The sequence below is a fragment of the Eublepharis macularius genome, chromosome 2 (genome assembly GCF_028583425.1).
Source record: "Eublepharis macularius isolate TG4126 chromosome 2, MPM_Emac_v1.0, whole genome shotgun sequence".
In the NCBI taxonomy this organism is placed as follows: domain Eukaryota; kingdom Metazoa; phylum Chordata; class Lepidosauria; order Squamata; family Eublepharidae; genus Eublepharis; species Eublepharis macularius.
The window spans coordinates 140286472-140313735 of record NC_072791.1 but is presented as its reverse complement, the minus strand read 5'-3'; the positions used below and the strand labels follow the sequence as shown (position 1 = coordinate 140313735).

The 27264-nt window shown below is 41.7% G+C and overlaps 1 protein-coding gene across 2 annotated transcripts in view; it reads left to right on the top strand.

Moving 5' to 3' along the window:
• LOC129323326 (USP6 N-terminal-like protein) overlaps positions 1–27264 on the top strand; it is a 161074-nt gene that overhangs the window by 45569 nt on the left and 88241 nt on the right. The window contains exon 2 of one of the 2 annotated variants that reach the window (XM_054969845.1): positions 2104–2148. The exons of the other annotated variant lie outside the window; for it this stretch is intronic. The gene's annotated coding sequence lies outside the window, so the exon portion shown is untranslated. The remainder of the gene's footprint in view (positions 1–2103; positions 2149–27264) is intronic. 2 annotated transcript variants of the gene reach the window in all.

Below are 27264 nucleotides of genomic sequence, written 5' to 3'. Positions count from 1 at the left end.
TGACCACAGAAAACATGATCATAAATAAGGTGACACAACATCCATCACCTTGAACCGCCCGCCTGCTACCTGTGGGTGACCTCTGTCAAGTATGGTGTCGCTCTGACCACCATCCATATGGCAGCTAAAGATGACACTCTGGTTGACTCCCTCAGTTGCGGGAGGTGGTTAAGCATTAGCGGTCTCTGAACAACATTTACCTGCAGTCAGTATTCCTTCACTGGGACACACTAAAAACAAGGGTAACTAAAAACCTGTCTTTGCTACAGCACCAACCTAGAGCACATTTTAAAGCCTACTCCATGATAGTAATGGCAACAGACAAACAATATTTCTTTGCCACCATTGCATCTGCACAGTGTAGACCAGCAGAACTCTTTTTGGGTGGTCAGGGACCTAGTGAGCTTTGGCCTTTCAGGGTTGCAATGGGAGGCATTGTTTTGTGCTGTTTTGGGTCCTACATTGAGAGTAGGTGGTGCTGGGGAACTGCTGCTCCAACCTTTGTCCACTGGCCTATGGGTTTCAGTAGCGTTGTATCTTGTCTCCCATGCTTTTTAGCATTTATGTAAAGTTGCTGGAAGGGGTCATCTAGATATTTGGGCGGGTGACACTTAGCTTCCAACACTTCCAGCAGATCCCAGGGAGAATGTGGAAACCGTGAACAGGTGCCTGGAGGCAGTTGGGATGGATGAGGTCTTATAATGGATTCTTTTACCCATGTCTTTACCAAAGCTTCCGCTATCCCAGAAGAAAGATTTATCTTTACTCTTGGATAGCTTTCAGCAATTAGTTAAGACCTGCCAAACAGGTCTGCTCTATGAACAAGTTCTGCTTATCAGTACATTATTTACAGGGTTCTTCTTGCTAAGCTTTTTCTCATCAAGGCACACAGAAACCTAGAGTTTATATATTTCTTTTTATTGAAATTATACTCTAGTCTTTTAAAGAAGCAAGATATCAAACATATGATCATTAAAATAAATCCTACAAAAATAGAGCACAGAAAAGCAATAAGAATTAGGTTTGCTAACATTTCCTAATTGACTCTAAGTTTAAAACAATCAAAAGTGTCTATGAAATGCATTAAGATTCCCAGTTATGTCTGTATGTTTTGTTTTACTGTTCAATATACATTCTAATTGCTATTTGGGTAGAAATGTAGCATATATGTGTTTCAAAATGAATACAATAAAAGAAGTCCAAACATACTGCAACAGGGCAGGAACTGGTCATCACTTCTTGGGTGATGTTCTTGTTCTCCAGTTAATGGGATGTCTTTGTATTCTTCGAATCCCTCTCCTAACATTATTGGAAAAGTAGTCAGGGGCTGCACAAACTTCTCATCACTTTATTATGTATAAGGCAACCATGGTTTACCAAAGACCTCTAGTAGTCCAAGAGCAATTTCTCCATCTGCCCCATGTCCAAACTTCCTATCACAGCAACATGGCAGGGCTCTGCAAGTACAACCAAACAGCATGAATTAGTAGTCTGGCATATAGTTCCAATATACCACCTTCAGAAGCTTTGAGGGAAGGTAATATTATAATGCAGGTAAATACTTGGGTCAAAATGTGCACCATTTTCCTTAATACTGAGGTACATTTTCTTCTGCCTGCAACCTCTTGAAAGCACAAAGGCTCTGGATCCTACAAAATTTGGCAGTAGTTAACTCTTCAAAAGTGGATAGAAACTGAAATTTCTCATTGAAATGAGGACTGAAGTAATTTTAGATCTAAAGAGCTGCCTTCAGTATGCATGCAAACACAATCAAAGGCAGCCTCAGTCCAAAGCCAAGCCAAACAACAGAGGAAAAACCTCACCAAGGAACACACTCACTAAATACAGTATTCAAAGTATGTTCACAGCTCTAAACTGTTTATAGTGCTATTATGGCACTTATAGTGCATATTTATGGCACTTGAGCACTCTACATAAACTCCTAATAGCATCAAATACTACCAAATATCCCTACCATATTACAATAAATATAATAAATATGAACAAGTACAATGAGTATAATAAATACACAATATATCATTTACAATAGATACTAGTCAAAAGATACAAATCCATAATCTAAATCTTTCTTCTGGTTCACAGATATAAAGATTCCAACACATCTCAAAGTTTCTGTCGTCACCGCAGGTAAGTCCTCCGTAGGTGTTAACAGCGTGGATAAATATGTTCTTTTTTTTTTTAACAGATACTGATCTGATGATGGCTAATTACCAGTAATTGGCTGTCATCTGGTAACCAGCCTGTTTCTATGTCAGAAGTTTCTCTAAGACTCATAACAGCCTTCATGCAATTTTTTCTGCCCTTGATGAAGTTACTCTAAACTAGTTTTTTATAAGCTAGCAAACTTGTTTGGGCGGGGCTGCTGTTTTTTCACAGCAGTCTTTCAGCAATTGTGCTTTAACATCATATCTAAAGTCTTATACAAGGATGCTCAAGTGTAGGGAGACGCAATGTTAACTGGGAAGCCTAGTTAAAAAGGCAGAGCCAAAGGATCTGTCAGTTTCACCTCTCTACACAGAGCTTGCAGAGATCACTACTGAGAGGGTTTATTTCATCTTCACCTCCCCGAAGGCACTGTCTTTTAAAACTATGCTTCCCAGCAAACATTGCACCTCCCTATACTTGACATTGCATCTCCCTATTCTCATGTAGAGAGACTTCTTGTATCACCCCCAACTTGACTGAAGCTGAATCAAACAGTCTTTGGTTTAGCCTAAATTGAGGAAAAAATCAGGATAATTGCTTTTGTTAGGAGTGGCTGCACTTGCAAAATTTAGCTAATTGTTTGAGTTAAGAGCAAGAGTTCAGTTGCACCTATAAGACTAACAAAATTTGTGGTAGGGTATGCACTTTTGTGAGTCACAACTCACTTCTTCAGATACATCACAAAAACTCATATCCTACCAAAAATTTGTTAGTCTTATAGGTGCTGCTGGATTCTTGGTCTTTTCTACTGCTACAGGCGGGGTAGATGGCTGCCCATCTTTCTCCATTTAGATTAAATATTTGTAACATTTAAATCTAGGTCTCTTATTCAACAATGAAAGCAAAGTTTGGCATTTTCCGATTCCTGTTTAACACTTAATAGTATATACTAATGCAGAGTTGGAAGGGGGAGGGTTTGTAGTTTTACACCGCTTTCTTTCCTTACTGGATATGGAATAAGGCAAATAAAGGCAATGCTAGTGTTTAGGCATGTGCCAAAGTGCTGAATGATCAGTATAAAGAGAAGATCATTTGATCTGCCAGCATGATATAGTTCCAGCACATTGAGTGTGTGACAGAGAGGACAGACTGCTTATATTGGCTTTACTGTCAGTTCTCATTTTCACACAGCTCAGAGACTATGAATAAACAGAGCCCACTGGCAGGATGTCCTGGTTTTAACAGTTTCATATGGTAGGTTTGTCTGCCTGGGAATAGAAGATGCTTTACATACTGGGCCTTCACTGTAGTGTAAAACAAATCCTCCTCTGTTGCAGGGAATTCCATTCCTCTTCTTTCATGCCGTTATACAAAGAACTGGTTAGATATGTTATATGCATATTTGTAGTGCTTTTTAGTAGTGTGTTGGATCATAAGGCTGTCAGCAATATCATTCTCTTTGACTCCTGGTGGAGTAGCTTATTGTTTACAGTGTCTCTGGCAACTGCTGCTACTCCAGAGCTCCAGCCAGTTCCTTCAAACTGTCCTCTTTGAATTCTGTGGCTTTCCTATTTTATCCTCCCCAAATCCATAGCCTAGGCAGAGGAAAGATATACTCCATGCTTGGTTCTTTTCAGGTCTTTTGGAAAAGGCTAAATGTTTAGTTACTTGATATATGTGTGAACACTTTGTTTCAGGGTATTAAGATACTTACGAGTGTGAGCGTTGATGATCTCAGTTTGCCTTTCTGGTGGTGCTTTGTACATTGTTGCTGTCCTTCAGAATGCACCTCTTAGATGGAAGGAAATCACTGTGGAAAGCTATCAATTCTTTTCTTTAAAAAATTGCATTTATTGGTACAATGAATTTTAAAATTTGTGCTCTGTGGTTGACTTTCACCTGGAATGACTTCCCTTACACTTTTTCTGGTGGGCATCAGATGCTGTCTGTTTTCTCTGCTCATATTTCTGAGTCTCCTACTGACTCAGTAGTAGACATCTTTTGAGGATAATGCACAGTCAGAACCTGTGTAAAGAGATGGCCAACTATTTGTCTGCTTATTTTCGTGGGTGCTGTTACTTAAACTATTCAGATTAATGTAAAATCTGTCTGGCTAGGAGTTAAGTTGCCACTATCAGAGTCTGGCTTCTTGAGTATCTATTCCCTAGTTGTCTGGTAAAAATGTGCAGTTAAAATATGTGCTACATAATTTCCTCATCTTTTCCTTTCCCCAGCTTTTCTTTCAGCTTTATAGCCTGGACAATCTTTACAGTGCAGTCCTAAGTAGAGGTGCTCTAGTCTAAGCCCATTGACTAGAATAACTCTTTTTAGGATTGTTCTGCTGGTCCATTTTGAGCATGAAACTTTTAAACGAAGCCTGTACAACTTACCCAGCCAAATGTAGTCATGTATGGTGGTCTTCTAGCGGGCTGATAAACCTTTAGTTCTTGCTGCTTGACTGGAGTTGTGAAAACAGAAAGCTGTCAAACAGCTCAGGCCATACATACCGTAGATTGGATACTGTGTTCAGTTTGGCTTCATTTTGTACAGATGTGTTACAGCATGAGCTGGCATGGTTTTAGGCAGATTATATGGAGGGGATTAACAACAAAACACTTATTAAGAAAAAAATAGCTAGTATAGAAAAGAAGGCAAGAAACAATACTTGCCATATAAAAATTTTTTTAAATTGCAATTCAAGAGAGTCGGCTTTCCATCTAAAATCTGTACAGTCAGATGACAATTCATATAACCACTGGGAGCCTCATGGCTGGAGGTTGTCTTCTGCTTGTTCACTTGTGCTTGGGATTGGCTGTGCTCAGCCCTCAGAGCCCTCTTCAGATGCAGTGTTGGTCTGAGCAATTGGCAGGCAGTAGAAGGCCTATGGATTGACAAATTCTGGTAGCCAGGCCTTTTGCCACTGTCTGGTCAAATGAATATGTTTTTGCCTGCTGCACTTTACTGCAACGTCCATTTCAGCAACTGACCTTTGAGAATACAAACTCCGGGCTCAATTTCTGTATGAGTGGGCTTGGTCTGGCTATTATGAATATCTTGCATGGATTCTCTTCCCATGCAAATTCAAGTAAAGTTTTTTCCTACTTTGCCTTACTCTATTTGCATATCCATCCAAGCAAATCTCATTTAAATCAAAAGGTATCCCTTTTTTCTTCTTCTTACGCCTCTAGGTTAAACAATTGACCATAGGAAGACCAAGATTACATGCAAATATATATTTAAGCAAGGAGAAATGTCTATATGAATATAAATTACAAGATTTCAAGACCGAAAAGCATAGTACAGATTTAGAGGTATTGATAATTGCGTTGATATGATAGCTAGTATTCAGCACATGATTTTAGAAGTGGCTAAATAAGATCTTCAGTGTAGCATGAAGAAACATTTGGAAAGGGTTACATTTTTAGACACACAAAAATCCATGGAGCCATTTTTAACATAATTCTAAAACATAGGTAGATCATAAAATATTTATACAGGTATTCATAGAGTGATCTGTGGCTCGTTTTCTGTGAAGGTGGTGGTCTGCTTGAGGCTTTATTCTTTGAACCCTTTTAGCTGGTCTCTAGCATGTGAATATCTGTGGCTCAAAAGTAAATGATACTCTTGTGACACAGATAAATGAAATTATTTGGGCAAATCAATCCCCCCCCCCCCCGCAGTGTTAACATCATCCATAAAAATAGCTCCCTTCAGGGTGAGTACTCCTTTAAATTGAGGAACAAACCTTTGGAGAATAAGAGAGGACCATGATTTGATATGAATGTTGTTCCTTGAAAAAGAAATTATGAAACAGGAAATAAGCTAGCAGCCTGTTGGGACAACAGACAAGCTGAGATTTTTGCACCCCAGTCCTGCGGGGCGTGCACAGTGGTCCTTGTGGATATACACGAAGAGCGGTGTCTTGCCAGTTGAAAGACCTAAAACAAACAAAGGGATATAGTGAGAAACTAGGACTAGTTGAACTTACCTTGCAGGAATACATCTCTTATCTGCCTACATCATACTGTAAGGAACCCTTGTACCACTGCATCCACGACTTTATCAACACAATTCTACAGCACAATAGCTTATTCAATATTTATTATGTGCTATTTATTGTAATATTACGGAAGTATTTATTATAGTATTTATTGCATATTTATTCTTGCAATCTATATTGTATCCATACATATTAATGAATAACCACTCAGTGCAGATTTACGAATGAAATCGCTCGTGAATACAATCTACTTTCTATGTATGTCAAGGTCTTAAACAGATGCATCTCCAATATTAATTGTTTTATATTCATTGTTATTTATATTTGAGTACCTTGCACTTTAAAATTTAAAAAAATTGTTAAAAAGACTTTTGATGTGATGATTGTACTCCATGGGGCCTATTTGTCATTTGGTCAGTTCCCTTCAGGGTGAGAGCAGCTTTAAAGTCTTGTTGTACAAGTCAGAGCCTAGAAAAAAATTCTGTAAACACAGAATGGAGCTTGTTCAAAGGAAATACCATGAAACAGTTTTTAAGTTGTGCTGTTTTTATTGCCGAGATGCATTAGTTCACTTGTTTAGTCATGGCGTACCAGTAAGTAAAGGAAACAGAATCTTTTTTTTTCTTCTGTCCGCCATTGGAGAGATTGTATGGTTATATAAATCGAATGATGTTGTTTTGTTACCACAAACTTTCAGTAGTTATAAATGTCTTACTGCTTTAACTTAGTGCTGCGGGTTGTTATGCAGCATTATTATACACACATCCTTTATGCGTGTGGCTGTTTCTTGAGTAATCTAGATTTGAATCCAACACAAAATTTCCACTTGCACTAGAACTCTTGTGCAAGTGGAAATTTAAGAAAGACCATAGTAGCTGCTTGTGCTAAGTCAAATTTAGTGTATCCCCTCTTGTGTTTCTACTTGTGCAATATTTTATGCAAGTGGTTTCTGGGCACTAATATATAGGCAAGAATGTGCTAGGGGTTGCACAAGGGCTTGCTCGAGCAGAACTGCACTACATTCATTTATGTTTCTCTTTGCGCATCACTGGATTGGTTGTAGAAGGTGACCTTTCTTTCAAGAGTAGCTAAATATTCAGCGACCTTCACAGAGAATAAATTTGGAGCTTTTATGTCCATAATCAGTTAGTTGGGGAAATAAGAAGTGTTGATTTGTAATGACATAGATATTAGATCTAAGTAGGTTTAAGAAGCTGCCTCTGTGATTGTGACATTTGTGCTTATTTTCACAGGTATTTCTAAGAATCTGGCTTTTTAACACCTGGATTTGGGATACCACTAATTTAATGCAAAGATTCATTCATTAATACGTGGGTAGCCAAACTCTGGTTGCTAATCCACAAAGAGCTGTACGTTGGAGGAGGGAGGGAATTAAAGCTGTAATTATTCTAGGGACATTATAGACCAGATTGCGCATTTGCCAGTGGAATATGTGAGGAGGTGGTGACAGCAGCTCAATATGTGGGACCTCACGACTGGGAAGAGCTTGCAGATTGTGAGCTGGCCTGGATGGAAGAGTTGCTTGGGTAAAGAGATGATAAATAATGAAAGAAAAGTTACTGGGCCAGAGAAAGTAAGAAAGCAGCTCCTGGGGAAGTGGAATGATGGAGATTTTTGGTTCAAACTCTAGCACCTTCAGTTAAAAAGATCTTGGGGCTAGGAAAAATTTATGCCTGAAGCAGAGTAACTACCAGAATTATTGCCAAGATAGAGTAGATAGTAGTGGACTAGTGACTGTGCTGTGCTGTGCTGATATACAGTGCTGTGACTGTATATCTACATTTCATGATTCTTGAATTTAGTTTCAGGTGTGTAGTCTTAATGGTCTGTAGTAGAATAGTAAGATTCAAGTCCAGCTGCACCTTAAACACGGACAAGATTTTTGGAGTATAATCTTTTAAGAGTCAAGGTTTTCTACTTGTATCTGATAAAGGGAGCCTTGGCTCTCAAAAGCTTATGCTCTGAAAATATTGTTGGTCTTTAAAATACTACTAGACTAGAATCTTGCTGTTCATGATTCATGAGTGTCTTCTGTAGGCTGAGGAGTAATACAAACAGAGGCTTCATGTGGTATGGTGCTCACCTCCATGATTGTCTTGGTACACATGAATCGCTGTATTTGCTTTAAGCATTTTTATTTTATAATTCCAAAATGAGTATCATTTGCTCATAGTCTATGAACCAGTATGCCTGTGGCATTTTTCTCCCTTTAGGAGACTTCCCTTAGATTTTTGCTGCCACTAAGGCTCTCACCTTAGTTTTCTCTGTTTGACCCACAGTATAGGAAGGTTTAGTTATATTTGGTAAATGATTTCAGAGTACTTCATAATGGATTCAAGATCAGTACAGATCTTCAGATGTTCATCTACAGTCTTTGGTGCAGTCCCACATTGGGATTGCACTTGCACAGGCTGTCAAGGAGTTCCAGACCCCTGGGGCCCAGCCCAGCTAAGGGGAAGGGACACAGGCTGCCTGGAAGGTCCTGTTGCAAATAGCAAACCAGATAAGCTGCCACTAGCTCCCCAGTCTATCCCTAGGCTAAGGAGTTAGGGAGCAAAGCTCCAGAGCCTATTAGGGAATTTAGCCAAAGCAAAGTCTACCTTGCAAGGGTAAGCTTGCAGGCAGAGTTCACAGCCAAAGAATAGTTGTTTGGTAGGTGGATCTCAAGCACACATAGGGTGAGTTCAGCAAAGGTTTTATAACAGCGAGGCTTCAGAGCCCTAATAACCCACACAAGGTAAAAATATAAAGGTTTATTAAATCAAAGTGCAAGGTTATCCCACATAAGACACAAGGTGAGTACAAAAAAAAAAAAAAAGATCTACAGCAGTACGCTCTACGTACCACACTGAATTCTTAGGAGGCAAAGCAAGTTGGTTTCTCAAGCATAGCAAGCAAAAATCCCTGGTAAAGAGTCCACAAAATAGCTAAAGCAAAAGATGGAGCTTCAGTCCTTCTCATCAGATAGAGCCAGAAGCAAAGCAAAAGGGCGTGGGCAGAGGTCTGAGATAGACACCCACCACAAGCTTCTCCATGGTGGTTAACAGCCGGTTTATATTGGTTCAAGCTGGAACCAAAGTGAGGCAGGCCTGACCACACCACCTGACACATGCAAAAAGGGATGTGTGACAAGTCTGCAGCTCTTGGCACACAACCCCAATCTGTAGGTGCATAGTTTAGCCAGCAAGAACAGCTTATCTTGACTCAAGGACAGAGCATACATAACTTACTGCTAGCAAAAGCGAAAAGCCTCTCCAAAAAAGGAGGGGAGGGAATTTCTCCAGCCAAGGAAGCCTCCAAACCAGCTCTCAAAAGGGCTTCCCATACTCTTAAACATAACGTTTTTTCTTTACACAACCCAGCCACACGGAACAGGACTTTTCTCATCTTAAAGGCTATTAAGGGGGGGCAACCTCCCCCACAACTGCTCCAAGTTGGTTCTTCCCACCGAAATGGCCACGTGATCGGGAAGGTCTCCCCCTTCTTCCCCAGTTTTTTTTTTTGCTGCTGCTGCAAAAGACAGATGTCTCAACAGCTCTCTTAGCTTCTATCAGCTTGGTTTTTCTTGATATTTGTAAATAGTTGTTAGTCAGTAGTTGTAGTTTTAGATAGCCTTTAGGTATTCTTGTTGTGAGAGAGAGAGAGAGAGAGAGAGAGAGAGAGAGAGAGCATTGTGGAGATCATGGGGTCGGTGAGTTGCATTGTTGCATTCACATCCATTAGTCAGCTTATCCCGATCCCTGAAGAGTTGCAATGGCAGACAAATCGCTGTTTAAGAAGTGCACCCAGTATGGCACTAAGATGGCCAAAATGGACAGACACTTGCTTTGCCTAGTGTGTCTAAGAGAGAGCCATGTTGAGGAGAGGTGCAAGCATTACCAACTGTTCACCCCCAAAGCAAGAGGGGATTGTGCCTCCTGATTAAAAGCAGTGTTATGGGAGAAGGCCATGTCAAGCACAAGTAGTCCGGCAGTGAAGGTATCTGCCCTGGTGGAGCGCACAGCCCGACCTGTTTTGGAGCCAGTACAGGAGTTGGCATCGACATCGGAGCCAAGATCCGACATCCTGTCGGACCCAACCATTCAACCTCGAGGTCAGCAGCGAAAACGGTCACAGTCTAGAGAGACTTCCACATCAGCCTGCTCTATCACATTGTGGAAGGTGCAGCTGGATCCCTGGCACTGATGGGACTGGAGAGGAATCCTTCAGACCCACCACCAAAGAATCACAAGGAGAAAACTAAACATCTAGAGAAGCCATGATGTAAGTCCCAGAACTGTGATAAATCCATCTCAGAACCTGCACTGGAACTGTGCGTGGAGAGACGACACACTCATTGTTGGAGATCGAGGTCACAGTCCCCTTTGCCTGTGGATGACGTCGAGATGGAAGTAGGCTCTCAGTGACAGGGCTACCCACCCATGGACTGAGACAGGCAGGCTCATCAATGCCCACCATGGGCACCAGCCTGATATCCCAATGATTGTGACATGAACCCGCCTTTCCTGTACACATCGTCAGGTTTGGAATGGATGGTTCTGACGAAGCTTCCTCACCAGTCGGAGTCAACTTGGTATACTTGGTTGCACACCATCACCTCAGAACCGAGATCGGAGTCGGGGTCAGAGCCGGAGATGAAAGGGTCGGAACGTAGCCCGATGGGCACCTCGGATCCATCACCGGAGGAGACTGTGGGGGACTTGGAATGGAACTCCCCCAATATTGATTTTAAGCTTTACTCTGAGCAGATGCTTTGTATGGCTAAATCGCTGAATATTGACATCTCGACAGTGCTGCAGAAGCCAAGGGATAGCACCCTGAAATATATTTACTCTGACACACAGGACACAGTGGCTTTCCCTATGATTGAAGGCTTTGTGGATATCATGGATAGCCTGTTCCAGAAACCTACCTCGACTCTTGCAACTGCAAGGGAGGTGGAGTCTCTGTATAAAATTAAACAGGATAAATGCCCTCACCTCTTCACACACCCTCCAGCCTTCTCAATGATTGCAGAAGAGCTTCAATCCAAGCACAGGCAAGGCAGTATGGCGAAACTGGTGGATAAGTAAGCCTGATGCAGTAGGCAGGAAGCTTTACTCAGGATCAACTCTGATTAAGACCACGCCCCGTGTACCAGTCTTTTACATTCTTCCTAAGATCCACAAGGGTCAATTCCCTCCCCCAAGGAGACCTATTTTTTCTGGTGGTGGCTCAGTTTTGAAGCCACTAGCCATATATCTTGATACATTACTCCAGCCAGAAGTCTCAAAGATAATTGCTTACATTAAAGACATGAGTCCTTTATTAAATTGATTGAAGGGACACCGATAGAAGAGGATCAGGTCCTATTAACTTTGGACATTTGTTCGCTTTATATATCTATTCCTCATGAATCAGCAAGAAGAGTGGTGGAGTCAGCGTTAATTTCATGTGGTTTGGACTCACCCCCCCCCCCACGGCTTTTTTACTTCAATTACTCGATCTGATTCTTGAGAAAAATTATTTCAAATTTCTTGACGCTTATTATTATCAAATCAGGGGAGTAGCTATCGGGTGCGCCATGGCCCCTAGTATTGCTAATTTATTTATGGCTGAGTGGGAGGCGATACGTATATATGATGAGGTGATGAATCCTTACCATCAGAACATCTGCCTGTTCAGGAGATACATAGATGACTGCTTTTGCATATTTAAAGAAGCCCATTCAGTTAAAGACTTTTGTGAGTGGTTAAATACTGTAGATGGTAACATTAAATTTACTTGGCAGTTTGATTCTCATCAAATTAATTTTCTGGATGTAGTTGTATATAGAAGCAAGAGTAACACCTTACAGGTACGACCTTATAGGAAGAGCATGGATAGATATTCATATCTGGATTTTGGGTCGTTCCATCCCCGACACGGTTAAATATACCTGTTGGTCAGTTCCTACGGATCAAAAGGAATTCTTCTAGAGTCCAGAACTTTGAAAGGGAGAGCAAGGTTATGGTGGGAGCATTTAGAGAAAGAGGTTATCCCCTAGAGATGTCCTTAGACGGGCACAAGTTAGAGCACATTATATTGATAGAGAGGATTTGTTTTCATCTAGGACCAACGCCAGGGAAGATAGAATAAGGAGGGCACTAGATTAAACCCCACTGTCGGGGGCAATCAGTAGGATTGTTCGCAAGCACTGGCAGCTTCTTACTGAGATAAAGGGTTGTGAGATCCCACCCACCATTGGCCTCAGGAAGACCAAGAGCACCAAGGATTTGGTGGTTCACTCTGATCTCAGGCAGTTGGACATTGTAGAGCCCATTTCCATAGGTCATTATAGATGTGGCCATTGTCACGTGTCTCCCTTAGCATTGATGGGGGGTGCAGGTACAATCAATCAACAACAAGAGGCCACCAGGTTGAGATATTTTTCTACCTGTCAGACTGCTGGGGTAGTACACCTTTTGATATTTCACTGCCAGAAGCAGTGTAGGAAGCACAATGTGCTCACTTAGAACACAAATTTTGGGGATTCGGTTTCGTTTTCCTGGCCATGTCGGACGCTCCTCTCCGCAGGTCCGGGAGGAAGCGGCCGAGCAGCCTGACCGGGTGGTTGACCTGCGAGGGTTAACCCCCAGGACTCCCAGGTAGGGGGTCAGGGTCTGGAGCGCTGCGGGGAGAGCCCCCTGAAGTCGATCCAGGGGTAAATAGCCCGTCTGCTCCTATGGAGGCCGGCAGACTTGCGCAGCACATCGTGTGCTGCCGGGCCATGGAGAACGGCAACAAGATTTAAGGTGAAAACCTGTAAGTAAGTGGACCCCTTCTGTTACTTTAAGCGTATGCGAAGGATTGGTGGGAGTTGAAGCTTAAGAAGGTTCGGATATCTTCCCCTTCATTGAGTTTTGGAACTTAGTTGGCGGACTCCCCCCCCCAAGATGGCGACAAAAAAGCAGAGCCCTGCTGTGGGCAAATCGGTTTCGGCTGCGTTGCAGGGGAAGGAAGAGACTCTTGAAGAGGTGGTTAAACGGTCGGTCATTGAAGCTATGAAGCCCTTTGTTGATAGGCTAAATGAAATCGGACAAAGGGTTGGTTCAGTTGAAAATGAAGTGAAAACCACTAAAGAGGTAGCGCTCGAGGCAGAGAAATCTACTCGTGAAAATGCAACACTCATGAGAGCTACAAACAAAGAAGTAAAGCTTTTGGAGAATCAACTGATAGGACTACAAGTGGATCGTGCTCAGACGGTATTGCGTTTACAGAATGTGAAGGAGGAGGAAAGTGAAAATTTAAAGGATCTGGTGTTGGAACTTTTGGCGTCATTCGCAAAGGCAACTAAAGAAGAGTTAAAAAGCGATATTCTGGAAGTCCGTCGGACATCTTCAAAATATGCAACGAAGCGTCAGCTGCCTCGCGAGATTATTATTGACTTTTCATCTAAGAAGACTCGGGACACCATTTTATATAATTCGACTAACGTGGACTTGGACTTTCTTGGCAACAAGGTTAAGATATTGAAGGACGTTCCATTTCTAGCTCGGAAAAGAAGATTCAAATACAAAAGGTTTGCAGCTCTTCTGAGAAAGCGTGATATAAAATACAAATGGTTATTTCCGGAAGGTATCTGGTTTAGATATAAAGACCAAGCCTACAAGATAATATCGGAAGTACAGCTGAAGGATTTTGTGCTTAATCATCAAGAGTTCGAGCAAGAAGAAGATCCAGAATCTGAAGGGGGGAGTGGGGAGGAGGGAGTGAGCGCAGCTATTGTAGCTGTTCAAAGAGAACTGAGACCGAGACGCGGGGGGGGGGGGGAAGAAGACCTGATCCTGACTGTATTTCGTATCTTATAAGATCTACCAATCTAATAGCATATTAGAAAGTTTAACTTTAAATAATTGTATTATGAAGGGAATACAATACTTGTAGTTGTAGTTTGTGTTCTTATGTTGTTTTTTCCCTCCCCCCTTGTTTCTTTTTTCCTTTTTCTGTTTGTAGTTTTGTAGTTTTGATGTTAGTAATTAAAATAAAAAAAATTAATAAAAAAAAAAGAACACGTATTTTGGAACACCTCTCTAGATTTAGGAACAAGGTTTGGGAAGTCCCCCTGGTACAGCATTTTGTGGAGCAACATCAGAGAGAAGATGAATTCAGATTTACAGTCTTATATGTATCCAGACGGGGATACCAACAGGCAATTCAAAGAGATATGTTACTTAAGGAAGCTAAGTGGATTTATAGGTTTAGGTACCTTAAGACCAGTGGGCTTGAATAATGATTTGACACTAACCTGTTTTTTGTAATATTGCTTCTTTGAAGCTAGATTCTCTAACAGTACATTGCTTTGGTACGTCTTTATATATGTTTAGCAGTGCAGTGATGTATTATTTAAGAAAATGAAGGGTTTGTAATATAAAATGGAAATCGTACAGTGGTGGTGTGCGCTCGACTAAGGGTCACGTGACACCGCTCCTCGGAAATGAGTTTGTACAAATCAATATGAGAGTGAGTAACATATACTGTTTACAAGCAGGGTGGTTTCGTGATTTTGGATTATATATGCTATTATGAGTTTTGGTATTGATTTATTTGTCACAGCAAATGAAGTGTGGATTGGTTCCTTGCCCCTGAGGAAGTCATTGACGAAAACTGAGAAACGCAAGCCGGCCCCAGTTTGGGCAGAGCACGGATGGGCTTGGACTCTCCTTATTTTCTTATCCACGCTGTTTTCCTGTAGAAAGAAAAAAGTGAAAAAGAAAAGCAAGAACGGACTCATGAACTTTATAACATCATCACCAATTCTTACCTGCTTTGTCATGTCTTTTGTGGAGCTTTATTCCCCGACTTGGATGTAAGGGATTTAAAAGGATAGCTTTGTTGAAGTTTTACATATTGCTAGTCGGGTTGATATTTGTATGTTGCGTGTACATATGGTTAATTATTGTTGTATGCATACTTTTGAATGGATGCTTTATGATATATATCTATTTTTCTATGAATTTAATATTTATAATAATAATAACAACCATCACCACCACCTTCGATTTATATACCACCCTTCAGGATGACTTAACACCCACTCAGAGTGGTTTACAAAGTATGTTCTTATTATCCCCACAACAAAACACCCTGTGAGGTGGGTGGGGCTGAGAGAGCTAGAAGCTGTGACTGACCCAAGGTCACCCAGCTGGCTTCAAGTAGAGGAGTGAGGAATCAAACCCAGTTCTTCAGATTAGAGTCCCGCGCTCTTAATCACTACACCAAACTGGTGTATAAACTGTATTTATAGTATCTTACAGCACTGTGTTGGTAGTCACTTTAAAAGTAAATATTTATTATTGAATGTCTAGGAATTTACATTTATTGTTACTCCTGATTGGTTTCTCATGGATATTCCAGTTGCTATAGTCAGGAGAGCCTTCTTTGTGTTGCTGACTATCAAGATGGCAAATTATCTCACTATCATGAGTGGATACCAAGCTATGGCAAAAGATGGCTGCCTTCATGTAGAACTTGCCAGAGGAAAAGAGATATCTCTCTAAGATCATTTATGAGGAAGCCTTGGTGCTGTCTAAGCAACAAATCAGTGCCAGCAGGCATGTCCTGGATGCTTCAGCAAGAGGGCTAACACTACAGTAGTGTTACATAGACATGCATGGCTTAGGTTGATGGCTTTGCCTCTTGAGACGCAAGCAAAAATTGAAGATATGCCATTCAAGGGTGCTTCCTTGTTTGCTGAAAAGACCAATGAATATCTGTCTAAAAAGAAGAAAAATAGACAGACAGCTAGATCTTATGGATCTTACCTGCATTAGCTGGAAGCCCGATGTTCAAGCATTCAGGGAAGCGGGATTACCACCAGAGGCGTGATTTCCATTCTTATCAGTTCCAACCTAATCATCCATAGTATCCATATAGAATGCCATACACAGGCCAAAGTCAATCAAGAAGGAAGCAATCTGGGCATCCTAAAGCTTTGCACCAGAGCCAGACTAACCAGTTCTGACTAAAGGTGCAGGAGCCGCCGGCTTCAACACTGTTTGAAGACAGACTGTTTAGGTTCTACTAGGCATGGCAAAACATTACATCTGATTGTTGGGTGTTGTCAATAATTAAAATAGGCTACAGGTTAGAATTCTATTCCTTGCCTCCTCCTTGTTTACCATCAAGGGTCCCTAACAATATTCTACCTGAATTACAAGAGGAAATTCACACTTTGTTACAAAAGGGAGCTCTTCAAAGGGTACCTGAATCAGAGACGCCCTTTGGTTTCCTCTCACATTTCTTTTTAGTAGACAAAAAGGATGGAGGAAAATGGCCTATCTTAGACCTCAGGGGTTTATGTGCCCATTTGAGGGTTCCAAAATTTAGAATGGTAACACTTCCATGGGTCATAAACAGAATTTCATCCGATGCTTGGTTTGCGGTCTTAGACCTGCAGAATACGTATTTCCACATCTCAGTACACCAAAAGCATAGGAAATACCTAAGGTTTGTGTTCAAAGGTGAAATTTTTCAATATTTAGCACTCCCATTTGGCTTGGCCACAGCGCCTTGGGTATTTATGAAATGCGCAGCAGTTGTGGCTCACCTAAGGCGACTGGAATGTTTTGTTTACCCCTACTTTAACAACTGGCTTATTACTGCTAGTTTGTCAGGGGAATTGGAAGAACACAGAGACATTGTTCTGAATACATTCAATTCATTGGGGCTAATAATCAACAGAAAGATCAGACCTAGCACCTAAATGCACCATAAGGTTTATAGGAGCAGTGCTAGACTCAATATCTAAAAGGACAGACATACCTCTTGATAGACTTACCTGCTTGTCCAGTAAGGTCCAGTGTTTCCAGACCAATACGTTCCAATCTGCACAGTCCATACAGGTCTTGTTGGGGCTGAAGGCTTCTACCACTGTGGTAGTCCTTTTGGCATATCTAAAAATACGAACCTTACAGTTATGGTTTATTAGACATTTCCACCTGGGGATTTAATCCCCCCATGCCAAGTTGTCAATTCCTAGGAAAGTCCTATGATCCTTGGTGTGGTGGTTAGATAGTAATAACTTGTCTAGAGGGGTAGAATTTGGCATGTATACTCATGAAACCACAATTACTACGGACGCCTTCCTAGAACGATGGGGAGGGCACTGGGAAGATTTATCAATGAATGAGGTTTGGTCTGACTCTGAGAAACAGAAGCATATACATTTTTTGGAATTACAAGCAGTTTACTACACGCTTAACTCTCTCTCAGATATGCTTTCGGGCAAGAGAGTGCAAGTCCTGTTGGACAATACAACCACAGTATATTATATAAACAAGCTAGTGTCAGACTATGGCATTCCAGACACGAGAGTCTGCCTTACTCCCTTCTGCAAGAAGACAAGGTCTTTTGATTTCAAAAGGTTTTGTTTTGAAAGACAGCATTCAGGCCTAGACGTCCATATTCCAGGATTTGAGACCCTGGCTGAACAAGGCATTGTTAGGAATGAGATACAGAATAGAAGTTGTTACATTTCACACTCTCAGAGCCCAGCCTCCCCCCCAGAGTTCACATAGCAGGAGAGTTCTCTGTGGGAACACTAGTCAAGGTCGACTCAGCTTGCAGAAAAGATAAGACAGTGTCTTCTCCCATGGAAACGGCTCCTCGCAGGTGGGGCCTAGAGGGAAAAGAAGACTAAACAACTGAAGAATTAAACATAGCGTTAGTCAGGTTGCTTCCTGTCAGGCAACATACAAACAGACCCTGACAGCAAGAAGGAACGGCCTCAAAGAGGCTTCGTGAAGAAGCTATTATTCATCTGTGAGAATGGGCCAATATGCAAGGCTTTCAGCCTTGCATATTGCCGGAGTAGACAACATGAAAGCAGACTACCTCAGCAGAGTGGGAAAGTCTCATCACGAGTGGGTCTTAACAGACAAATATGTACACCAAATTTATCTTCAGTGGGGGTTTCCACAAATCGATTTATTCACCACACAGAGCAACACGAAAGCCCCCAGGTTTTGCTCCTGGGGGGAAGACAGGAATTCTTTGGGAGATGCTTTTCAGATCCAATGGACAGGGAAACTGTTTTATGCATCCTTTCCCATTCTACTGATCCACAAAGTGGTTTGCAAGGTGCAAGTAGGCCAGACTACATGCATACAAATAGATCCATTTTGGCATTGTCAGCCTTGGTTCCATAATACTGAAAAATGCTTAGCCAAAGGGCGTTATGTTCACCTACCACTGGCTCCGGACTTGCTTACCTATGGGCGCACTCATCACCATGATTTGAATAAACTGCATCTAACAGCGCGGTTCATAGGGTAGAGAGCATGCAGTTTTCAAGTGAAGTGGCAAATGTTCTACTTAATGCTTGAAGGTTATCCACCAGAAAGTCATATGCTTATAAGTGGAACAGACTTGTGCTGTGGGAAAACGCTAGAACAATAAGTCCAGAGACATGGTCCCTGTCTAATATCTTTGACTATTTGGTATCCCTACAGAATTCAGGGCTGGCACCTTCATCAATAAAAATTCATTTAGCAGCCATATCGGCGTTCCATAAGGGTATTGATGGAAAGACAGTTTTTTCACATTACTTGTCGAAGTTGTTTTTGAAGGGTTTGTACAACCTTTACCCTCCCAGAGCCCACCTAGTTCCCCAGTGGTCCTTATTGGTAGTCTTGGCTAAATTGATGTTAAAACCATTTGAACCACTGGCAACTGACCTTCTGTCCCTTCTGTCTGCAAATATGGCATTCTTACTGGCCATTAAGTCAACCACAAGGGTTGGGGAGCTCAGAGCACTTAGTGTAGACCCTTCCTTTCCTACAGATCTATCCAGATAGGGCAGTAATGTGTACCAGTCTACAGTTTTTACCTAAAGTGGTTTCCGGGTTCCATGTGTCACAAGTGATAACTCTGCCAGTATTTTTCCCTGACCCTACTACTCCCCAAGAAAGGACTCTGCACGCTATTTTATAAGGATTTTATAAGACTATTTTATAAGGATAGGACACAAGCATTCTGCAAGGAGTCAACGTTCTTTGTCTGCCACTCAGGTCCTGATAAAGGCAAGGCTGCATCATCGCAAATGATCTCTAGATGGGTTGTGACAGCAATTAAACACTGCTATAGAATGGCCAACGTCCCTTTCCCCTTTGTTCTCCGGGCCCATTCAACGAGGGCTCAAACAGCATCGGCTGCTTTCCTGTGAGGAATCCTGATAGCTGACATCTGTCATGCTGCTACATGGTTGTCGAGAGAAACCTTTGTAAAACACTATGCTGTAGATGTCAACTCCAGGAGAGAAGCAGCAGTGGAACAAGGAGTCTCACAGTCTCTCTTCATCTTGAGAGTTTTCTTCCCACCACCGGGTGAGTAGCTTGCTATTCTCCCAATGTGGGACTGCACCAAAGACTGTAGATGAAAACAGGGACTGCACCTACTTGTAACGGTTGTTCTTCCAGGTCTTTGTGCAGGCACACATTACCCCCACCCCCTGCCCTGTTGTAAACTCTCCGGCAGTCTTGAGAAGATTGCAGCACCACAGGAGAACTGGGGAAGAAGAGGGTGACCTCTCTGATCACATGGCCGTTTCAGCAGGAAGAACCAGCTCGGAGCAGTTGCAGGGGAGGTCGCCCCCCCCCCCCACAATAGCCTTTAAGCTGAGAAAAGACCTGTTCCAAGCGTCTGGCCTGCACAACCGCAGTCCCAATGTGTGTCTGCACAAAGACCTAGATGAACAACATTTACAGGTAGGTGCAACCCTGTTTTTCAAACAGACTCAGTTACAATAACTTATTTCCCCCGTTTTCCACTTAGGCTATGTCTACAAAGAAAAGAACACACAGATTTCCTTCAGATTACAGCAGTTCACCACTTCTTCCTTCTTCTTCAGAACTGTTCTAACCAGTGCTTGAACAACACACTGAACTCTTTCCTTCACAACACTTTGGTCTAAACTGTAATTCACTTTACCCCCTAAGGTACAGTTACCACCAACTAATCATAACACACTCCACTCACCCATCATCTCTCTCTTTCTTCTCTTAGAGGTTTGCATTTTAAACTCCAGTAAACATATATTCAAACCCCCACATTAGTTAGCTGAAATAAAAGACACAAAAATATTTACATGGCAAAACATTAAAATTACATAGTGGATATTGTTAGAATAGGACCTGGGAGAGGGTCAAGCTCAGGCAAGCCAGATTTGTCAGATCTCAGAAGCTAAGCCGTGTTGGCCTTGGTTAGTAATTGAATGGGAGACCTCCAAAGAAGACCAGGGTTGCTATTCAGAGGCAGGCAATGGCAGACAGATCACCTCTTGTTAGTCTCTTGCCTTGAAAAACCCAGCAGAGGTCACCCATCAGTCAGTTATGAACTGACAGCGCTCTCCACAACCAACCAGGACATGGGTGAACTGTGTTCAAGTTCCCTTTCTTCCATGAAGCTCACTGGATGACATTGAGACAGTCCCAGCCTGATCCACAACAACCTTATGAGGCAAGATAAAATGAGAGGGTCATGCATGCTTCCCTTAGGTCCTTGGAGGGGGGACAGGGATAAAATTCACAGATGGGTCAACGTGGAATAATAGTACATTTACAGATAGACTTAAAGTCTGGCACTTTCTTTCCTGCCATCTAGATTATGCCTGGGGCAATGGTAAATTCCCTGAATATAAAAGTACTTTTTAGAAAACTGGGCAAAATCTTGCAGGGAAGGAGGATGAACTAAGTTTCCTTCCTGACTACTTTTGGAAATGAAGATTTTGAATGGGGTGGTAGACCCCATTGTTCTAGCATCAGGGTCCTGCAGGTTCTCTCAGGGGCTGTGGAGCCTGTTTCTTATGCAGATGATTGGCATCTCAGAGGGGCCTTCACCTGCAAAGTCTTCCTCTGTGGTCTCCCATCCAAGTACTGACCCTGCTTAACTTTCGAGATCTGACAAGATCAAGCTATATCATGCTGCCTTCCCTCCCACCATATATTGATAGTCACTTCATAAAAATATTGGGTTGGATCCCATGATCTGTGGGCACAAAGAATAGGGACTGCACATTCCCCTCCAGCAGCAGTGCTAATTCACCTTCTTCCATAGGGCTGTTAGTCCATGGCCTTTTCCTCACAACTGCATAGTCTGTCTCTCCCGGGCCTGGCTCCTTTAATTTTTCCAGAACAATTATAAAGATTCTGTGCGCTTCTAGAATCCAATCCTAGTGCTGTGCTAAAGTTATTTAACATATGTACTAGCCTTACACTGGCATCTAATTTTGGTCTTTTCTAAACCTTGTTTCCCTAGTGCTTTAAATTGGAGTCTTCAAATAATACTGTACATTAAGTGTCTAGATCTCTCCACTGTTGTGTACAAGGTGCTGCATTGAATGGACTTTGAACCTATGTTGAATGAAAGTAAAGAGATTATACCAGATTGCAAAATTTATCATGTGAATAGCTCCTAAGAATACTATGGGAGTTTATACAGAAAGCAACATCTTCCATTGTAAAAAGCTGGAAAGGGGGTGTTTTTTTAAAAAAATTCACAAATCTAAGATATTTTGGCTAATGCTTAATGCCTTTTACAAAACTGTTCTATATTGGCTGCTTATAGTTAACATGGCTTGAACAAAGGTACATTCTTGAGTATGTTTGTGCCATGACAGATGCTATCTTCAGCTGTACAAGTATTGACAGCCAGAGCTAGTTAATTCACGCTTATTTTGTTTGTACTTGTCTTTGTCTGGCCATATGAAAAATGTTATTGGTAGTGAACAAAACTACTCCACATTTGTTAATTGGAAGGATCTCTTTAATTCTGCAACCTAAAGGCTGATCGGGCTGCACAGATCTGACTACAGAGGCTTTTAGTTTAGATTAGTCTGTGTCAGGCACGTTTGTTGACAAATAAAACTTTTTTTCCCTCTGAAATGCCAACAATGAACTAATGTCTCAAATGAGCTATCTTCATTCAATACCCACTGGTTTGTCTATGTAGATTGTTAGCGCCTCTCTTTATCTCCCTCTGCCTCCAAGTTATTAATTATAGAGAATCATTGCTTTGGGGGATCAACACAGCCTCTCTCCAGGTGCCAAGGAACCAATCCAGCTATTATGCCAAAAGCAACATGCTTTGATAGCTTATACCATCAGTCTTGGGGGGAATTGTTAAAGGTATTAATAGCTCGTTCATTAACTCCCAGCTTAGTTTTCTTATTCTTTTTCTCCTCTGCTATAATATGAAAGGAAATTACTGGTAATATTTTGTTTGGTCCTAATAAAAAGCATTGTACAACTTGTTTGGAATTTGCCTGTAGATGAACATGGCTTCTTGACAACCTTTCCAGAGTTACAGAATCTCAGAAGAGATTGAGCCTTCTTCTACTATTGCCCAGAATAGGTGCCTATATTTTTCTTTTTCTGTTGGAGTGAATAGTCCATATGGACGTAGTTTTGATTAGAAAAATGACATGAGACAAAATAGGTAGCCCTCAATGCCCAAGTTGCAGTTCAACTCTTCATCTGATACATGTGGAGCTGATTTTAAAGGCAGAACTATGATCCTGGGAGAGTCAGTTACTGCTTCCCAAGGTAACATGTAGCTTGACCCTAAAACTCTCAGGATGCAAAATTCTACACCTAATTCCAAATAAAGAACAGAAGTGCCCTGACAGATCAAACTAAAATGCATCTAGTCCAGCCTTGAGTTTCCCATAGTGATAAACCCAATGACCCCCCAGGAACCCTACCAGTAGTGGTCAAAATCCCTCCCTCACTGTGGTCCCCTGGCAACTGCTATTCGGTGGCATGCTGTATTTAATTGTTCAGTGGTCATGGGCAATAGATGCTGTTAAATCTATCTTCCATGAATATATCTAACTCCTTTTTATAAATATCTAAGCTCTTAACCATATCCTGTGGCAGCAAATTGCATGAATTAATTATATAACATTGATTGAGAACATTTCTGTATTGCCTCTTCAGATGTCCTGCTCAGGGTAGTTTACAAAGTAACACATAATAAAAACCAAACACCATAAAAATTAACTTAATAAGCTATTAAAAACCCAACCAGAGCATAAGTACAGCATAAAATGTTAAGTGTTAAGCTTAAAACAAGTCACATGTTATCAAGTTAGGAGCAGACAAAAACTATTAAAAGATCGAAAGCTTGATTAAACGGGAAAGTTTTGACCTGAGCCCAAGAGGGAGTAGGGTAAGAACAAGGGGTGTGCGATTCGAGCCTTGTGAACCAGCTAAATAGTTGGATTTATACTGATCTGGCATAATCTGGCTATGCCAGATCACATTGGTGAATCCTGGATCGCATCTGGGAAGCCAGATCATTCAGCCACATGGCTCTCGCCTCGTGGAGAAAAGCAGGCAGCCAGCAGAGACAGAGCAGCAGTGAGCAAAAGGGCAGTGGCATGGAGGCACACCACAGCAGGAGAGTGGCACAAGGCTAATGGGGGACAGGAGGTAGCAGGAACAGTGGATTCCCATCCTATCCCTCCTCCCCTACCCGTGCTCCTTTTAAAGTCTGTGGCTCAGGCTCACCTTACCACTCATCCTCCCTTTAATTTGAGATTCTCTGGAGAGAGACAAGGTGGCTGCAGCAGCAGTGGTCAGTACAGTAACAAGGACCAGCTTCAGTGGCCTGCCTGGGTGAATCTGTTAGACTAAGGATGCAGGTGAGAAGCAGGCAGGGGATCTGCAGCCCTGTTGGATGCAGCCAGCCTCCAAGCACTACTGCTCAGCTCAGAGGGAAAAAGCCTGTTTGAGGAAGGGTCGGGGACTTGGGGCTACCACGAAGCAAGTTTAGTTTCTGGGTCAAGTGATACTACAATTCTGCCAGCTTCAAATTCAGAGCTAAGCTACAAGTGACACCTTACACAGGTTGGACACTTGTCAGCTTCCCTCAAGTTTTGATGGGAAATGTAGGCATCCTGGTCTTGCAGCTGCAATGGAGAGCCAAGCTGTAAAACCAGAATGCCTACATTTCCCATCAAAACTTGAGGGAAGCTAACAAGTGTCCAACCTGTGTAAGGTGTCACTTGTAGCTTGGCTCACAGTGAATCTGGGGCAGGAGAGTGATCCCTCCTCCTAGCTCTAAATGAACTCTTCAAGCTTCTGCCAGCAGCCTTTTAAACTCCACATCTCCAGCAAGCTCACCCCATCCCCACACTTAAGTTTGGGATTCTGTGGTTTGACATTGGCTCCTTGATGTAGTTTGATTCTGTTGGGCTTTGTTGTTTCAGCATTGAGAGTGAGACATGCATTTAGGACTGGCTTTTGGCTGGGGATTGCCTTGCTTAAGGTTTCCCTTTGCTTGGAAAACCTTGGAAATTTCCCCCCATAGGAAACAATGGAGAGTGGCTGCATGGACCTTGTTCAGGGGAGGCTTTAGTGAACAGTCAGGAGTAGATTCTTTGCAAATTTGGGGGAGTTTACTTGAAAAATGCTCTCCCAGTCCTCCAGATAGCTTTCCCCATAGAGATAAATTTGGGATTCTCTAACCAGATTTGAGAATCTGACAGATTTCACATATACCAATTTTTTGTTGTTGGTATCCTTGAAACCTGGTTCTGTGTCAACTGGATTTGGGGGGACATATACACCTCTAGTAAGAAGTAGGCAAGCCTTAAGGGGAATGGCATGCCACATGTGAAGTGCTGCTGCTGAAGCAAACCTATTTCTGTTCATTACCTGCATCACCTCTGAAGGCAGGGGCACCGAGAGCAGAACTTGTGAGGAAGATCTTGGCTAGTGAACTGGCAAGTGCTGGAGGAAGCAGTCCTTAAGGTACCCAGTCTGCAAGCCATTTAGCATTTTAAAAGGAAGGACCAGTGCTTCTAACTATATTGCATGCAGAAGTTCTCTCTCTTGTCAGTTGTGAGTCTACTGCCTGTCAGTTTAATTGACTGCTCCCCTGGTCTAGTGTTATGAAAGGAGAGAAAATTCTTTTTATCCACTTTACACAATGTATAATTTTATAAAGTTATATCATACCTTCTTGTAGCTATACCCAAAGTCCAAATCTTGCCCCTTCCCAACAGCAAAAAGTAACGGAATCGGACATTATTCGGAAAAATCTGTCTGACTCTTCTCAACTCCCATTTGATGCAAAGAATGCGGAAGTAGCATAAAGAAGGAAAGTGCTGTAGGGGAGTAGGGAAGCAAGAGGGGTTGATAGGAAGGGTTATATATATAAAATGAGAGGGAAGATAAGGGTGGAAGGGAATAGAAAACATTGGGGAGGAAAGGGAATGGTTTGGAGGAATGGGTAATGAGATGATAGGAGCGAGGAGGAGAAGAATGGATAGGGAGAGGAAGAAGAAAAGGAGAGAAATCAATAGAGGATGAAAAGAAAAATAAAATACTTAGAGAAGGGTGAGTGGAGATTGAAAGCAAGTAGGAAATTATTGTTTTTGACTTGTTTCCCATTACTTCCTGAATTCACACCTCATACTGTACATATGAAGATGGATTTGAGGAGAAATCTAAAAACCATCTATGGTATGTTGTTGCAGGCCACCTGTGTGCTTTATCCTTTCCTCATAGAGAGGGTGAGCCAACGTTTAGCTCATTTTGGTTCTGCCTGAGGTCTTGATTTCATTCATTATAAAAACTTCTGTGTGAGCCCACTGCATGACAAATCATTGCCCATGCAAGCCAAGCACCAAAAAGAAGGAAAATGGTAAACTGAGAGGAGGTAACAGGTATGTTTTTGGCCCATGTTTGTCTCTCAAACTTCTGCTGCAGCTGCTGCCTCTACAGCCATCCTGGACCTCATTTGACTGCCACAGGAAAAGGTGCCCCCTCACGTCTCTTGCCTACGTTGAGGTTGGGCTGCAGAGGCACTGGTTCTGGTGGTTGTCCTGGACCCTGCAGGGGTATCACAAAATGGGACACTTGGAAGCAGCTTAAAGAACTTAAGCAGGCCCTGCCTCACTTTCTTTCTTCCACTACAACTTCTGCAAATATAGTCAGGGTTGTATGCATTCTGTATCTCCAGCTCTTGACAAATTGGATATGAACACTCCTTTGTTTCTTTTTTTATTTCTGCGGAATTTCTCTCTCTCTTGGTTCCCTGTCTCACAACCTAACTTTTGTATTCCCATGAACCCTCAAGACATTTAAAGTTTCAAAGGCTTAACTGGGTTAATTTCTGCCATATTTTGCTAATGAGTAATTTCCAAATAATACATTTGGAATTAGGGTATATGTCTTACTGACTTCAGTGGCACTTACATCTGCTGTACAGTGTATTCAAGACTGGGATGTAAGGATTTTATTTTATACTAACACTAGAGTAATTTTATTTTTATTGAACTTCTTAGTTTTTATAATCTATTTCATTCCTGCATAGAAGAAACTGAAGTATATTGTGTTACTTTCTCACAGCTTGTACAGCTCAGTAACACTTTGTATCTGCAAAAGATGGTTTGCTTTCTTAAACATTCATACTCCAAGCAGCTGAGTATTACAAGTTACTTGATCATCATCTACTCTAAAAATACCATAAAAGGCCATGGGATTTTTTCCCACCCACATTATTGCAGCATGATTCACATTGCTGGAACAGTTTTTCTTCTATGGTGTATATCCCATTAACCCTCATTGTAAGAATCTGCAGTGCTAGTTAATGTGGAAGAAACAGGAAGAGGAACAGTTCAGTGGAAATAGTCATAGGGTGCTTAATAAAATGACTTTGGTTTTCTAATTATTCTCCCAACCCCCCTTGGCAACAGTACATGTAATTAACTGCAAGGGTTATTTTTCTGCTGTATGAAACCTTAAATATCTTCCCTGTTTGAAAACATAAGCATTTCCATTTTGTTACGATCCTTGAAAAAAAAGTGCCTTCCCACCTCCTTTCAGTAGTACTAGCTCAAGTGAATCCTATTGATATTAAAGTTTAGGTATAAGCGGTCAAAGAGAGGGAGAAGAGAACTATCCCATAAGCTAGTTGTGTTGTCACGTATTTTGAATATTCTTTTATGTTATAGTTCAAATGTAGTAATTTGTATTCTGTATAAGTTTCTATGCACGTTGGATTGTCATTTCTATTTCTTTTTCCAAATAAAACTAAATAAATAAATAGTGACT